The sequence below is a fragment of the Salminus brasiliensis genome, chromosome 6 (genome assembly GCF_030463535.1).
Source record: "Salminus brasiliensis chromosome 6, fSalBra1.hap2, whole genome shotgun sequence".
Taxonomy (NCBI): domain Eukaryota; kingdom Metazoa; phylum Chordata; class Actinopteri; order Characiformes; family Bryconidae; genus Salminus; species Salminus brasiliensis.
Genome location: NC_132883.1, coordinates 12,477,448 through 12,492,559, shown reverse-complemented (window position 1 = coordinate 12,492,559; position 15,112 = coordinate 12,477,448).

Genomic DNA, 15,112 nt, shown 5'->3' with positions numbered 1-15,112 from the left:
TTTCCCCAGTTGATCCTTTTGCTCGGTTTGAGATGAAATATCATAGTATGTGAATCGAGGATATGTGAACAAAATGGAACAGATCTCAGACAACTCAGAGTACGGTTTACTTACATTAAACGTAATGTTGTAAATGTTGGGTTTAAATCAGGCTCTGGCTCATAATGACAGTTTATGGTGTGGGCTGAGTCAGGCTCGGACAGTATGTGCACAGGCTCGGGGGGTCGGGCTGGATTTTTTGGGCCCGATCTAAGCTCCGCTGTGAACACAGCATAGGTCTTGTGTAGATGAACCAAAGGAGAACTAAACATTATATATAACATTTTTCTTAACTATAGTTAAGACATGCTCTTGAAGACATAATAAGGCTACAAATGTTTATTGGCATGAACAAAGCCCCAACAAAACACTGCAAAATGTAGATTTACACAGAAACTGAGGTCCTTCTAGCTAAGTTAGCAGTCATTCCTGCCTCCTGCACATGACTAGTGTTTGCTTACCTCTGCTGTGAGCATTAATAAAGTTTGCTGGAGATTTAGACTTGTTGTTAGCTTGCTACAAACTTGCTTAACACTCTTAACACAGCACAATGCCTGGCACTGACGGGGGATTTCTACAGTAACTATGAACAAAAGCAGTTGTGTGTGAACTCGTTTGTGTGTTTGGGCCTCTTTGTATAGAATTATGTTTTTATTATGGTGCTCAGTGAGGCATTGTGTAGGTCAGGCTATATGTCCAAATGTTTGTGGACACCCCTTCTAATGAATGCATTCAGCTACTTGAAGTTGCACCCATTGCTGAAACAGATGTGCAGGTGCACGCACACACACACACGCAGCTTGTCTAGTCTCTGTAGAAGTATTGCCTATAGGACTCTGGGCTAGAGGAGTATAAAGCCCCGTCAGCATTGAGCTGCGGAGCAGTGGAACTGTGTTCTCTGGAATAATGGTGCTCCATCCAGTACCTTTGGGATGAGTTGGGAAGTTGGAGATGAGGTAGAGTGATGATCTTTCAACATCCTGACCTCACTAACACTGGGGAACTGGGCCTTTCTGTCTCTCTTTGGAAATACAGGCAGAAAATCTAAGCACAGTTCTTTTCCTATAAACATGTTTTAATAATTTGATTAGCTTTAGTGACATCTGTCTTTTTAGTACTGTTTTGCAGGGCACAGCAATGTTGTTTTAATCTGCAGGGCCTGGGCAGTGAAGAAACCACCAAGTCACCTGTTCACAGCTCGACTCGGCCTTTTGTTGAGCCGGAGCTGAAAGAATGAATGACCTCATTGTGACATTTATTCGTCACCATAATTGATCGTCTTTCCACGTTTATTGTGTGTAGTCTCAGTTTACAGTGATTCACCTCAGACAGTGAGGGGCTTAGAAAGGGGCTTGGCCAGCATGCAGGTGGGTGTGAGTGATAAATGATGGGTGTGAGGGGGGGGTAGTCCTGCTTTGTAGGCCTCAGATGGTGGAGTCAATGCACAGACATGGGGTTGCTTCTGCAGGGTGGCCAGGATGAGACTGCACTTCTGCTCTTCCCATTGGTGATATTTTCAGGAGCACATGTGTTTTTACATTTTTACAATTATTGTGTTGAATTAATCAATAGAAATGATCTAAATTACTCTAAATAAAATGGAAAATGACCTAAGTTCATTTTCATCTTCTTTTCAGAATGATGAAGCCACATATACACTCACAGCTCAATGTTATTCTTCAGAAGCTGATCATAAATCATGCAGTTATGCACAAATGTTTTTGCAACATGTCAAATTGCAAACACTGATCAGGTGTCTTGAAAAGACATATCAGTAACCACAGGCCTGGTTTGGGGAGAGAACAGGATAGTGTGTGTATGCTGAGGAATCCCGTGTTTGGAGGAGATCAGTGTTGTGTTCTCAGGGTGCAGTTTTTCACTATAAGCTAGAACTGCTTGTCAGGGCAGGACTGTCCAGGGGCTACCTCCTTTCCTCCCTCTCTCCCTCTCTCTCTCCCCCTCTCATGTGTAGAAACAAACACACGGTCACACACAGTAGTTAGTTAGTGGTATAATGTTTCTACAATATGGCAATTTTAAAGGAGAAAGGAAAAAAAACTTTAATGTAACTTTAGAGATTGCATTTTTGGAGCTTTTCTATTGGTCCATTGTTTATGAAATTTTAACTCAGTGTAAAGAACAACTGCCATTCATGTCAAAAGTGAAAAATTGTGGTGGCGATACATACAACACTATGCAAAAGCTTTAGGTACCTGTCAAGGCAAAAAAAATTAATAAAATCATGTAAAAAGCCATGGTTTTACATTACTGTGTTAATTTAAACATCTCCAAAGCTCTCCTCATGGAGGTCTAGTATTATTTATGGACATTATCCAACACCTGGTTTGGTAAATCAGTGCTTAATGAGGTTATTTCAGGTAAGCTGGTGATGGAATTTGAACAAATCCACCCACTGGCTTGAAGAAACCAGAAGAAATCTAGAACCTAGCTTCATTCTTCAACTACCCCTGAAGATCCCAACTACTTTTTATCAGATTAAGAAATTCTTGTTGCTTTGGGCTGCATTTATGTAAACCTGCATCTGTTTCAATGTGATATGGAGCTTTTACAAGCACAACACTCGTATTACTGAGATAAATGACTTTAAATAATGTGTGTAAGTGTCTAAGCTCACTTCTACACAGTACTGTATATAGCATATGTATTACACATCCCTACAGTGTGTTTCTCATATGAACAGTATCTAAAATTATTAGCAATTGTTTTGCATTTTACAGACCAAATCCACCCTTTTTCTTTCGTTCAAAACACAAAGTCATGGTCTAACAAAACCTCCGTAGCAAATAATCCATGGATTCAAAACACCCTTACAATAGAAGCTGAAATACCTGCCCTTTGGCTTTCTTTTTTTCTATAGAAGTACAGGAAACCATGGCAAAATGATTGTCTGTGGCAACTGACCAGATGGTAAAGATACACTTTATGAATGAAAGTATAGGGACACGCCTCTTAAGCATTGTTTCATTCAGTCCTATTGCCACAGGTGTATAAAATCAGGCACCTTGCCATGCGGTCTGCCTTTACACACATTAAGTAAAAGAATGGGTCATTCTAAAGAGCTCACGAAATACCAGCGTGGTGCTGTAATAGAATGCCACTGTTGCATCAAGCCAGTTCATGACATTTCTTCCCTTCTAGATAATCCACAATTGACTGTGAGTGGTATTATTATTAAAAAGTGGGAGCGTTTAAAAACCACAGCTTCACAGCCACGAAGTGTTAGGCCGCACCAGGTTTCAGAGCAGGGTCACAGAGCAGTGCTGAAGAGCATAGTGCATAAAAGTTTCCAGTACTCTGCAGAGCCTGCTTGTACCTGTCCTTATAAATGCAAAGGATAGACCAACTTCATATTAATGGCTGTGGATTTATGGGAATGGGATGTCTTAAATGCTCTTATATGTGTCATATGTAGGTATCCCAATACTTTTGTCCATATAGTGTACAATAGGTAGAGATGAGGTTGAAGGCTGGATTGCCAACCCCAGCTAGATATGTAGGTTCCACGTTGTTGAACTGAGGGGCAGTAATTACAGAAGGTCCAGTGCTCTGTGTGGGTTCTTCTCTTTCTCCTACAGTAAACACGAAATGCACAACCAACAATGCCACATTTGTTTTGTGTCTCACTGGAGCCATTGTGAAGCTATTTGTGCTCTCTCACTTTGTCTCTCTCTCTCTCTCTCTCTCTCTCTCTCTCTCTCTCACACACACACACACACACACACACACAGGAGATGGCTCTGCCAGTCATGTCATCTGCTACAGTCACTGCCTCACCAAACTGGCATGTCAATATTTGTAGCACCAATTAGGGCCTGCTGGAGAGAAAGGCGTGATTGTGCGCTCACTCGTGTTCTCATTACGGCTCGATGGAGCTGCGTGCTGGTGCAGGGGATTCAAAGGGAAACCAGAGATGCCATGCCACTCGTTCTCATCTTCTCACACAGAAGAAAGGCCATTAAGCAATGATAACAGAGCACATCCATCCACAGGCCCTACCAGGCGTACAGTTGAGTCTAATGACACTTTCTCAAAGCCCACTTAGCTGCCGCCTCTTTTATGCTGCTGGGTCTGTGATATAGTGCTCAGTGGCATCTACAGTTTGGCTCTAGAGGCGGCAGCTAAGTGGGCTCATAGTGTAGATCATAATGCAGAAACTACAGCACGTTTTTGGGTAACAGTTTAGCATATTTTGTCCATCAGGGTTCTATTGTAGGGTCTATGAAACTGATGTTAATGATGAGAGCACTGGAGAGAACTGAAGTGTGTGCTGTACAGCTGCAGAGGGTTCAGTCCTTGTGCCACTTGCATTACTGCCTGTATGGGTTTTGAAATGTCGTCCCTGGTCTGTGTGGATTTCCTCCAACCTGACAAAACATATGGTAGGTGAATTAGCTATGCTTAATTGCCCTATAGATGTCAATGGGTATGTGAGGTACCTTGCAATGGGCTGGTGCCCCCCCCCCCTCCTTGTTTTCAGGTGGGCTCTGGGAAAAACCCACTGTGACCCAGACCAGGAAGACGTGGCTAAGACTTGGCATGGTGCATAAGCGGACAGCATAGGAAATGACTGCAGAAGGTCATATCTGCAGAAGAATGGTTAAAGTCGAGCAGAGTTGGTCTTGGCTGGCTGCCTCATGTCAGGACAATAGTGAAAGCGCTGCTGGTTCTGCCATCTACAGTAGGTAAAGGGCTCACAGAGACTCTCGTCTCCGTTCTGTCCCCTCTTGTTCTGTACCGCTGTGGATTAGGCAGAAGCCGAACACACATCATAAAATGTGCAGTACCTTTAAAGTTGTATCACTATGTAGTTGGCAACATGCCCAAATAAGGAACGCTTGTGGGTTTGCTCTATGGGAAAAATAAATTCCATATCTGAAAGTTGCTGCTGTCATGCTTTGCAGAAAGTATGCAAAAGTTTGGGCACCCCTGGTCAAAATGCTAAATGTGATTTCCAAATCTGATTTTTTTAAAAATGTAACATCTTAAAAAATCTTTTTTTTTATTCTGTCTTTTACATTTTCCAAATAACAAAAAAAAAAAAAAAAAGAAAAGTGCCCAAAGCAAAAGTTTAAGCACCCTACATTCCCAAAACATAATATTCTTATTGGCAAGTATCACAGCCTGAAAACATGTTCTGTACACTCCAAAAAAAAAAAAAAAAAAGTTCTCAGTGGCTGTTGGTTTCACATGAAGAACATTGCTGAAAAGCTGGTGGTGACACACATAAATTATGTGTTGGAGGAAGCAAGCAGCTACACTATAATCCAAAAGTATTCGTTCGCCTGTCTTTGCACACTTATGAACTTGAGTGACATCCCATTTTAATATATAGGGTTTAATATGATGCCACCCTTTGCAGCTATAACAGCTTTTGCTTTTCTGGGAAGGCTTTTCATAAGGTTTAGGAGTGTGTTTATGGGAATTTTTGACCATTTGTCCAGGAGCGCATTTGTAAGGTCAGACACTGATGTTGGCTCGCTCTGATTCATCCCAAAGGTGTTCTATCAGGTTGAGGTCAGGACTCTGTGCAGGCCAGTCAAGTTCTTCCACACAAAACTCACTCATCTATGTCTTTTTGGACCTTGCTTTGTGCACTGGTGCGCAGTCGTATCGTAACAGGAAAGTTGGGAGAATGAAATTGACCAAAATCTCTTATTATGCTGGAGCATTAAGAGTTCCTTTCACTGGAACTAAGGGGCCAAACCCAAGTCCTGAAAAACAACCTCACACCATAATCCCCCCTCCACCAAACTTTACACTTGCCACAATGCAGTCAGACAAGTACTGTTTTCCTGGCAACCGGCAAACCCAGACTCATCAATCGGATTGCCAGACAGAGAAGTGTGATTCGTCACTCCAGAGAACACGTCTCCACTGCTCTAGAGTCCAGTGGCGGCGTGCTTTACACCACTGCACCCAAAGTTGAAGCTCTCTACGCACTGTTTGAGTTAATCTGAAGGCAACATGAAGTTAGGAGGTCTGTAGCGATTGACTCTGCAAAATATTGCCGACCTCTGCTCACAATGCACCTCAGCATCCGCTGACCTCGTTGTGCCATTTTACGTGGCCTACCACTTCGTGGCTGACTTGCTGTATTTCCCAATCACTTCCACTTTGTTATAATACCACTGACAGTTGACTGTGGAATATTTAATAGTGAGGAAATTTCACGACTGGACTGTTGCTCAGGTGGCATCCTATCACGGTATCATGCTGGAAATTACTGAGCTCCTGAGAGCTTCGAATTCTTTCACAAATGTTTGTAGAAGCAGTCTGCATGCCTAGGTGCTTGGTTTTATACACCTGTGACCTAAATTTAATGAGTTGGAGGGTGAGTGAACACTTTTGGCAATATTGTGTATCTATACAAATGGTATTTGTTATTTATGATTATTTTGCCATATTTCATTTCAAATGAAAAATCGTCAGTGTCATAGCCAAATTTTTAGTTATCAGTATTGTACCAGCGTCATGATATATTCCTGCCTTCGAAGTGCATCTCAAGTGTGATTTGGTTGTAGGTACCTTCATTGCTTATAAGTCAGCATAGGCAACAAGGCGTTGAGGCAGCTGCCTTCCGTTTTCGGACACAGCTGATATAGTTAGTTTGCGTTCAGACATACGCAGAGAAGATACGTTCTGGCATGGCCACACCCACAACTAATTTTATTGGCCACTGACAGGTTGGGGCTTAAGGGTGCACTTCCAGGCTTGAGGGTGAAATGACGGGCCTTATGTTTAGGCAGTACAACCTAGATGAATAAAACTCATACCTTTACATTTGGCTCCTGGCATCATCTATTTGCATACTGGGCGTGTCTTGCCCCCCCCCACACACACACACTCACTCACCATCAGTGTGTAGTCAGTTCCCACAGGCTTCCCTGTGCAACTTAATTTACTTCTTAAGTTATTGTTTTTTCTGTTGCCGGGTGTTACATTGAGGACTACTGTAAATTGTGCCATCGTGTTTGTGAAGAAGGCATTTACTAATATCAGTTATTAAAATGATTAAAAAATGTGAAAAAATGAAAATACAGTTCAGCTGTGTAGAATCTTTGTCTGTGACAAAATTACGTTTGTACAAAGATTTTTTTTAGTGTACTGTAACTGTTAGTCTGCCTCTCTGGCTGTCATTTACAAAAGAAGAACCCCATGCTAAATGCACAGTGATAATAGATGAGAGGTTCTATTAGTGTAAGCCGTGCATGTGCCTGTCTGCGCGTGTTCCTGTGCGCTGTGTGAGGAATGCTGTGTATGTCAGCATCTCTGTGTGCGCTCCAGTGCAGACGAGCTGAGACGAAAGGCAAGACGAGCAGAGAGTGTGCCGATCCTGCCAGCCTGATGAGCACATGCACCACTGCTGTGGAGTGCAGTGGATACAGTCACTGCAGCGGAGGGGAACGCTGTATTTGGACTGTTCTCTAAAACACTTGAAGAAGTCATTTGTTTTTTTTTTCTTCTTCATGCTGGCAGAGAAGCTGAGGGATCTACAGAGCTTGCTCGGATTTGTCAGCATCCCAAAGCCTGAGGATAAGCCCTGAGGTGAGTTCAGCAATCAAGGCTGAGGAAACTTTTCTTCTCAAATGGTTGTATTACAGTCCTTCTAATTTAGATTTCAGCATAGATTACATACTGTGTGCACTAGTTTGCATAATGGTAACATCTATGAGTGAGAAATTAATTTCAATCATAATTTAACTCTGGATTAAAACCAGATTCACAGTGTATGGCTTAGTTTATAGTGAGCATGTCTGTTTAAAATGTAACATGAATAGTGTGTGAATGTTTTGACATTTTCTAGATATCGTATGGTGGTCAATGACAGGCAGTGCTTATATGATGCTTCTCATCATCTGGAATTCTGCAATTTCTGCATCTTTAACTGCACTGAATTCCAGTATTTGTATAGTTTAATACAAGTGCTTGTTGTCTCACTGCAGACTTCCTAGATTGCTTCCCAGACTAACTTGAATTTAGTTCAGGATCAGGACTGTTCACTGCAGTGGGAACCAACATCCGAAGCATTTAATACCTCTAAAGGCTACATCACAGTTGTTGCAGAGCACTGTAGGGCAAAAGTGTCCAGTAGAACACTTTATTCGGATAGTACACTTTAGAAGCTTTGTAGATACTTAATTTACCTTCAACCTCTTGAACCCTACGGTCATGATTTAAATATGAATCCAGTTCTTAATCCAAAAGCAGAAACTATTATAAATCATTTGTTGAACATTTAGCATATTTTGTGTGTGAGTACCACAGGGTTCTATTTTAGGGTCTAGAAAACTTTTACTTTGACTAATAACAGTAATGTATTCGTGAGGACATAATGTGTATGATTAGATTCAGTAAAACATATATTCAATTCACTTTAACTTGCCCTTATCCTACGCCTCACTCTAACCAAGCCCTGACCATATCCACAACAACCCTAAACCTAATCCTTACCTTTACGCGAGTCCTCAACCTAGCCGTGGTCTCAGTCTTAACCCTAATCTTAACATTGTTGGGCATCAGCCAGCTGAACAGTTTGAACATCTGCAAGTCATCTATAGGGGAATAAAATAGACTATATGCAAAAAAAGTGAGACCAAACGCTGATCAGCCATAACATTAGTACCACTGACAGGTAAAGTGAAAAACGTTGATTATCTTCATCTACAGTCACAGTCAGTTCTTGAGGGTGATGTGTTAAAAGCAGTGTAGGAAGTGTAAGAAGCCGAGTCACCTTGACAAGTGTGAAATTGTGATGGATAGATGACTGGGTCAGTGCATCTCCAAAACATCAGGCAGGTCTTGTGGGTTTAATATACAGTGGTCAGTACCTTCCAGTGCTCCAAGAAGGGACAACATGGGAACTGGTGACAGAGTCATGAGCACCTAAGGCTTTTTGATATGATACGATCTATGGAGGTCCTCACAACTTATTGGAACTGTAAGGATCTGCTGCTAACGTCTTGGTGCCAGATACCACAGGAAGCTTTCAGCTGCCTTGTTGAGCCCATGACTTGAATGGTCAGATCTGTTGTGGCGGCACAAGGAGGACTTAGTCAATATTTGGCGCTAATGTTATTGTTAATTGGTGTATTTAACACATTACACATTTCTTATGGTCCATTCATCCTAATATTTTTACAAATTTCAATTCAAATTATGTGTGTAAGTAAGTGTAGAATAGCAAAAATGGAGATACAAGGTTTAGGTGTGACAACAACAATGTATTAAATCCAAAAACTCAGAGGCCATGTGTTGGTTTATTGCTATTTTTGGATAGTAAAGAAACTGTCTCAGTGTAGACATTGTGCCATATGGTTCCTATCACCACCACTGTAAAGAGGGCAAAAGGACAAAGAGTTAGTAAGGTTCTTAACAATGACCCCTTTTACCTTTAAGCACTCTGAATATTAAATGATTTAATTACTCAGTGACTGAAGTATGCAGCGTTTTTGGAAAGCAAGCTTCTGAATGCATGACTAGACTTCTAATTTCCACATAGTCCCAGTAATTACAGTGGGCGTCTTCCTCAAACTGTCATGGGAACAGTTTGTGGATTAAATACACTCAAAAAAAGTGAGGCATTCATTTAGTCAATATTCCCACATGACTAAAATATACATCAACACAAGTCTTTCAGTTTGCTCTAGCAGTGACTGTCCAACCAATGCTTTACTTTGCCTTACACAGTGCTTTACACTTGCCAGTAGAGATAAGCCAGCTAGAGGGTCTAGGGATGCAGCACTGATCAGAGAGTGCTTCTTTTCTGAGACACTGCAGTTTAGGGGAACACTAATGTTTATGTTCTCAGCTTTGGGGTAAGGTGAATTGCTCTTCTGCAGAACCCCTGCAAAACTTGGCCCAACTTGGGCCCTTCATCAAAGTTCTGGCACTGGATCCAGACTGCAGTAATGCCATGCTGCTTCAAACAGCTTCCATTAGAGAAATAAGAATCTGGTCTGGTCAAGGCACTGAGAACAGAGCTCCAGCTGAGTTTAGTTCACCGTGGCTCTGGAGCATGTGCAGTGCAGACACAGAGAGGCGGTGGGTGCACTTGGTTGTAATTTGGTGTGGTGGAGATGCTGGGATGCTTGGGGGGAGCAGAGATAGAGAGAGCGACCTGAGGAGCTTCTGGCAGCATTTAGGCTCCCATCTCACCACAACACTGAGGTATGGAGGGCTGTCTCATGTGGTCTTTCTCATCATGCAGAAAGCCCGGCAAAGGCACGCACACCCAATCTGGATAACCCGGGTCTGGATACAGTGGTGTTTTTGTCCAGATGATTGACTGAATGACTAAGTAGAGAAAATGAGTAGTTGATACTTCACATGTAAAAATATATTATGTCACACTTTTTTTGTAATGGATTTATTAGGGGTGTAAAAAAATATTGATATATCAAAGTATCACAATATCTGCAATATAAAATGATATATTTTGCAATACTGTATCCATTTTTTAAAAAAAAAATAGTTTACATGTAAAGATTGTGGCAGACAGTGGTTCATTTTGTGTTGTGTTTAAACCCTGACCTCTAGATGGCAGTGTTGTACCCTTCAGATCTTCAGATCCGTCGGTTCTGATTGCAGAAAGTGTAAGCCGAGATTTTTTATGATGGTGTGTTTTTATACAATGACCGTTTTCCTAAAAGTAGAGTTTTAAAAATCCCAGTATCAAAGTATCTCCCAATCTATAGAATCGCAGCCACTGTTTTGTGATACTATTGTATCGCCAGGTTTTTGCCAATACACAGCCCCAATATTTATTAAGCTCTCTCTCTTCTTTCGCTCACTCTGTCTGTGTTCACGCTCCTTCTTTCTTGGATAGCTCTGTCACACCATAGGTTTATCATAATGCCTAAGGAGAAAGAGGTGAGAAAGCAGTGAAACAATCATGTGCTTTATTTAAAGTATATTTTAATATCGGCCTAATAGAAAAACATGCTTTCCGGGTCAAACCTGATCTGGTCTGATAGTGAAGTCTGTCTGCTGTAGATAAGAGCTCTCTAATGAAGTCTGCTGAAGTCTGTTTAACATAAAACTGGATCTATTTCACATTACTCAGCTATTTTGAGTTGAAGGTGAAGTTTTATTTTCCAGATTTTAAATGGATCTTTGAGTTGAATTAACTTAATAGTAATAATAATGAATAATTAATAATAATTGAGTTTAGTAAGTTACCATTGCTGAATTAACAGGGATTGGACAATGTAATCCTAAAAATGGCAGAAATACACAGAACTAGAAACTACATTGATGTTGGATTTATTAATTTCGCTCATACTGATGTTTCTCAACAGGTCCAGTCTAGTCAGCTGTGCTGCTTCAGTAGTTTGTAGTAAAACCCACACTTTTCCAATTTGCTCCTGGTATCGTCTATTTGCATATTGGGAGTGTCCTGCACCCTCAGTCACCGTCAGTGTGTCATCCTTCCCCCGGAGTACATTCTCTTAGCTAAGCAGTTTAGATTTGGGTATTGGTTGACTGTTTGGGCTCAGTGTTGAGGGCTGTAAGAGCAAGTTACTGGTTTTTGTGTTGCTGAGTGTGATTATATGCTGTCTGAGTGTTGCAGTGTTCACTTTTGCATCATCATGTGGTTATACTGTCTGTGCTTTTGGCAGATTGTTAATTGTCAACTAAGGAATGAAAGACTGTTTTCAGTTAGGACCTTTAGTTAGTTACTTTAAAAGATACAATTAGTGTAATAAGATGTCCTGAGTTGTTCTAACGTAGTTTTTCAGAGATAATTAAGAAATTCATTTTAGAACGTTAACTAACACTGAGTGTCTAAATTAGTTTGTTGGGGATTAAAAGCTATACTTGGTTGTAGTAGTAAAATTTAGTTTTCTTCCCCAAACAAAAATTTAAGTTGTAACAAAGTGAAAAACAAATATGGTCTTTGTAATAAATAACTTTTTTATTTTTATATATATTTGAATTAGATATTTTTTTACTTTTTTACTGTTTTTAAAGAAATAAATGAATGTAAATATGTATGATTTTATGATGACTAATATACAGTGGGTTTGTGTGTGCAATACAACCTTTTTGAGTAATACACCTTTCCTATTGGCTCCTGGCACCATCTATTTGCATATTTGCTTTCCCCCGCTCCTCACTCACCGTCAGTGTGTAGCTGTTTCCCCACATGCTACTTTCTCTTCAGTGTTATGTTTTGCTTTATGAAGGGGATGTTATTCTTGCCTCAGTCTTGTGGAGAGTAAGAGGCACATTCTTATTTTTTTCAATTAGAGAAGTGTTGATAAATGTTAATATGAGAAATCAAATTAGCATGTCTATTATCAGAGCTTTTTCTGTTTCTGTGTGTTTGTTGTTTTTGTATTGCGTTTTCAATCTGGAAAATAATAAACGTTTACCTTCAACTCAAAATAGTGGAGTAATGTGAGATGCATCCAGCTTTATTCACAAAAGCCTCCATTAAAGAAGTCTTGTCTACAGGAGATCAAGGTAATATCTGACAGCAAGACTCTACCTGACATCATGAGGTCACATGACATTAAAAGCTTTGTCTTGAAGTAGAAGTATTTTTGTATTAAATTCTTGATTTTTCTTGATTTTTGAAGTTTTCTTTAGGAGTGAAATTGTTTGCTTTAGAAAACTGAACAAAACAAGAAATTCAAGAAATCATGTTTTCCCCTGTTTTCAGTGGTGTTTTCAGTATTAGGCATTGCTATTTTGTGTAAATGTGTGTTCTAAGAGATGTTCTGGTGTGGTTGGTATGTCAGTGGCACCTTGAGTGGCAGCTGCCAGTCAGACAGTAGCACATTCAGTAGAGTTTTGAGTAATTACTGCCATGATGTCAACTAAGCGGAGATGAAGCCTCTAGCCTGTTTGAAGGGAGGACAGCTGTTTCAGATTTTAGGGATGTCAGTTGTGTGTGTGTGTGTGTTTTGTGTGCAGTCGTTGGTTTGAGAAAGTACATTTCTTTGCATTTTTTTTGTATTTCTGCTTCACACTGCACCTGGTAAGATGCTGCCCGTGTTGATTATAATATTATCTGCCACTGTTTCACTGAGTAGGGCTAACACTATCAATGGTATCTAGTAGTAATCTGCAGCTTTCAACCATGGCTTTTTTTTTACCAACTAGATCTAGTTGAAAGATCAGGTTGTGCCGGGCTGTCATGCATGAGCCAGACATACAGTGAGGTCCAAACCAGTCCCATTGGCTCCTGGCAAGTTGAGATATGGCTTCAGGCCTGTATTGGCCTGCAGTATTATAGCAGAGAAAGATGCTTTGGCAAATGTGTTTTTATACTCTTTATATAGATTATATAAGTTATATATAAGTTGTATACGTTTAGTCGCAGGTGCACAACAGTATGCAGGTTCTTCAATAAAGTTAATAATACCAGTCCTACAACAAAATGCTACCAAATAAGCATCAGTTCATTCATAATGTGAATATACTGTTGTATTTTGTCTGATTTGCATAAAATTGTTAAGATTAATATAAAACTAGTCTACACACGGTACACCAGGTAAACTGGTTTCGTCTCGACACTGCTGCTACCAGAAGTTCCAGAAGAGATGGGTCAGTTCTAGCAGCGGGGGTTGAAAGGTTACCGAGGTGCCAGTATCAACTCCTACCACTTCACTTACAGCTGTCATTGGGCCTCTAGGTTACTATCACAAGCCAGTGGCTAACATTTTCATTATTCACTGATTTAGTAAACTCCCTCACAACTCCCAACCAACCAAACCAAATCAAGATCTCAGCTAAGTGGAGATGGAGCCTCAGGGCCGTTTCAAGCTAAATATTTCAGGTTTTGGAGGTTTGTGTTCTTTTTTCTTTGTGGTTAAATAAAGAGTACCTCAGCAGTGTGGCTCTGTTGTTGATGTTAAAAAATATGATTTTAGCTTTGTGTCCCATGTTGATTAGACACAAATCTGCCAGTTATATAGAGAATAGGACCAACACTGTTAATCAGGTCCATCTAAAAGTAACCTACAGCCCCCCTGGCAGCCTTCAACCATGACTTTTGACCGACTAGACCTGGTTAGAAGATCCAGCTTTTCCGGGCTGCCATGCAAGAGTCAGAAATTCAGTGAGGCCCTTCAGCTACTACTGACTGACTGGCATCTGATAGTAACTGCTGCCAGTCTTATGTTTAGGTTGTGTAACCTTGATACGTAAAATACACACCTTTCCCATTGGCTCCTGCCATACTGGGCGTATCTCTGGCACATGCCTCCTCCAACACACGCACAACCAGTCACTGCCTATTTTTGAACAGCTGCTGATTTAATGTCACCGGACAACTAACACACTAAGACAGAGCACTTGGTGGCCAGCTCTGATGCAGCAAAAGCCAGCCCTGAAGCTATAGCTCGACTTCATGACAGTGATTACTCAAAACACCATGCCAAAATGGAATGTAAACATTACATGCTCTCTTGGCCCACATCTGGCATTTCTATCTGGCCCACATACAGTACATGTCACCCCAGAAATGCCAGATTTCTTTAACTAGATGTAGTTGGTCAAAATAGTGGTTAAGAGGTGGGTCAGTTCTGACAGTGAGGGTTGCAGGCGGGCCTATAGAGTAGGTTACTATACAGGGTATGGATTGATGTCAAGGTACCCCTTTCCAAATTGAAGAGCCCCTTTAGTCTGACTGAGTGGTAAAACATTCTGCAACTTTGTCTGCTCAAAACCTCATATGTCAGAATACAAACACTGCACACAGAGCCAATGGTCTTAGAAGTGTTTTTGACACATTTAGTAGACTGGCTTATTTGGGTTGTGCCTGCTTTCCCTTTTAACCAAACTTAGCATGTTGTTAAGTTTGCAACTGCAGTGGGGTTGTTTTTTCACCAATCAGTGAACTCACACATGTTTCAGTGCCTGAATTCCAGAACTGTAGCGATTCATTAGTTTCTCTTTTCTTTAGCTTTCAGCAGTCTGTAAAAGGATAAGCACATAGACTCCGACATAGAAAAGTTTATAGATTCCTATTGTATGTTACCAGTTAAACTATTCACTACTGCTTTTTGACAGCATTTATTGAGCCACAAAATGTTATATAACAAAA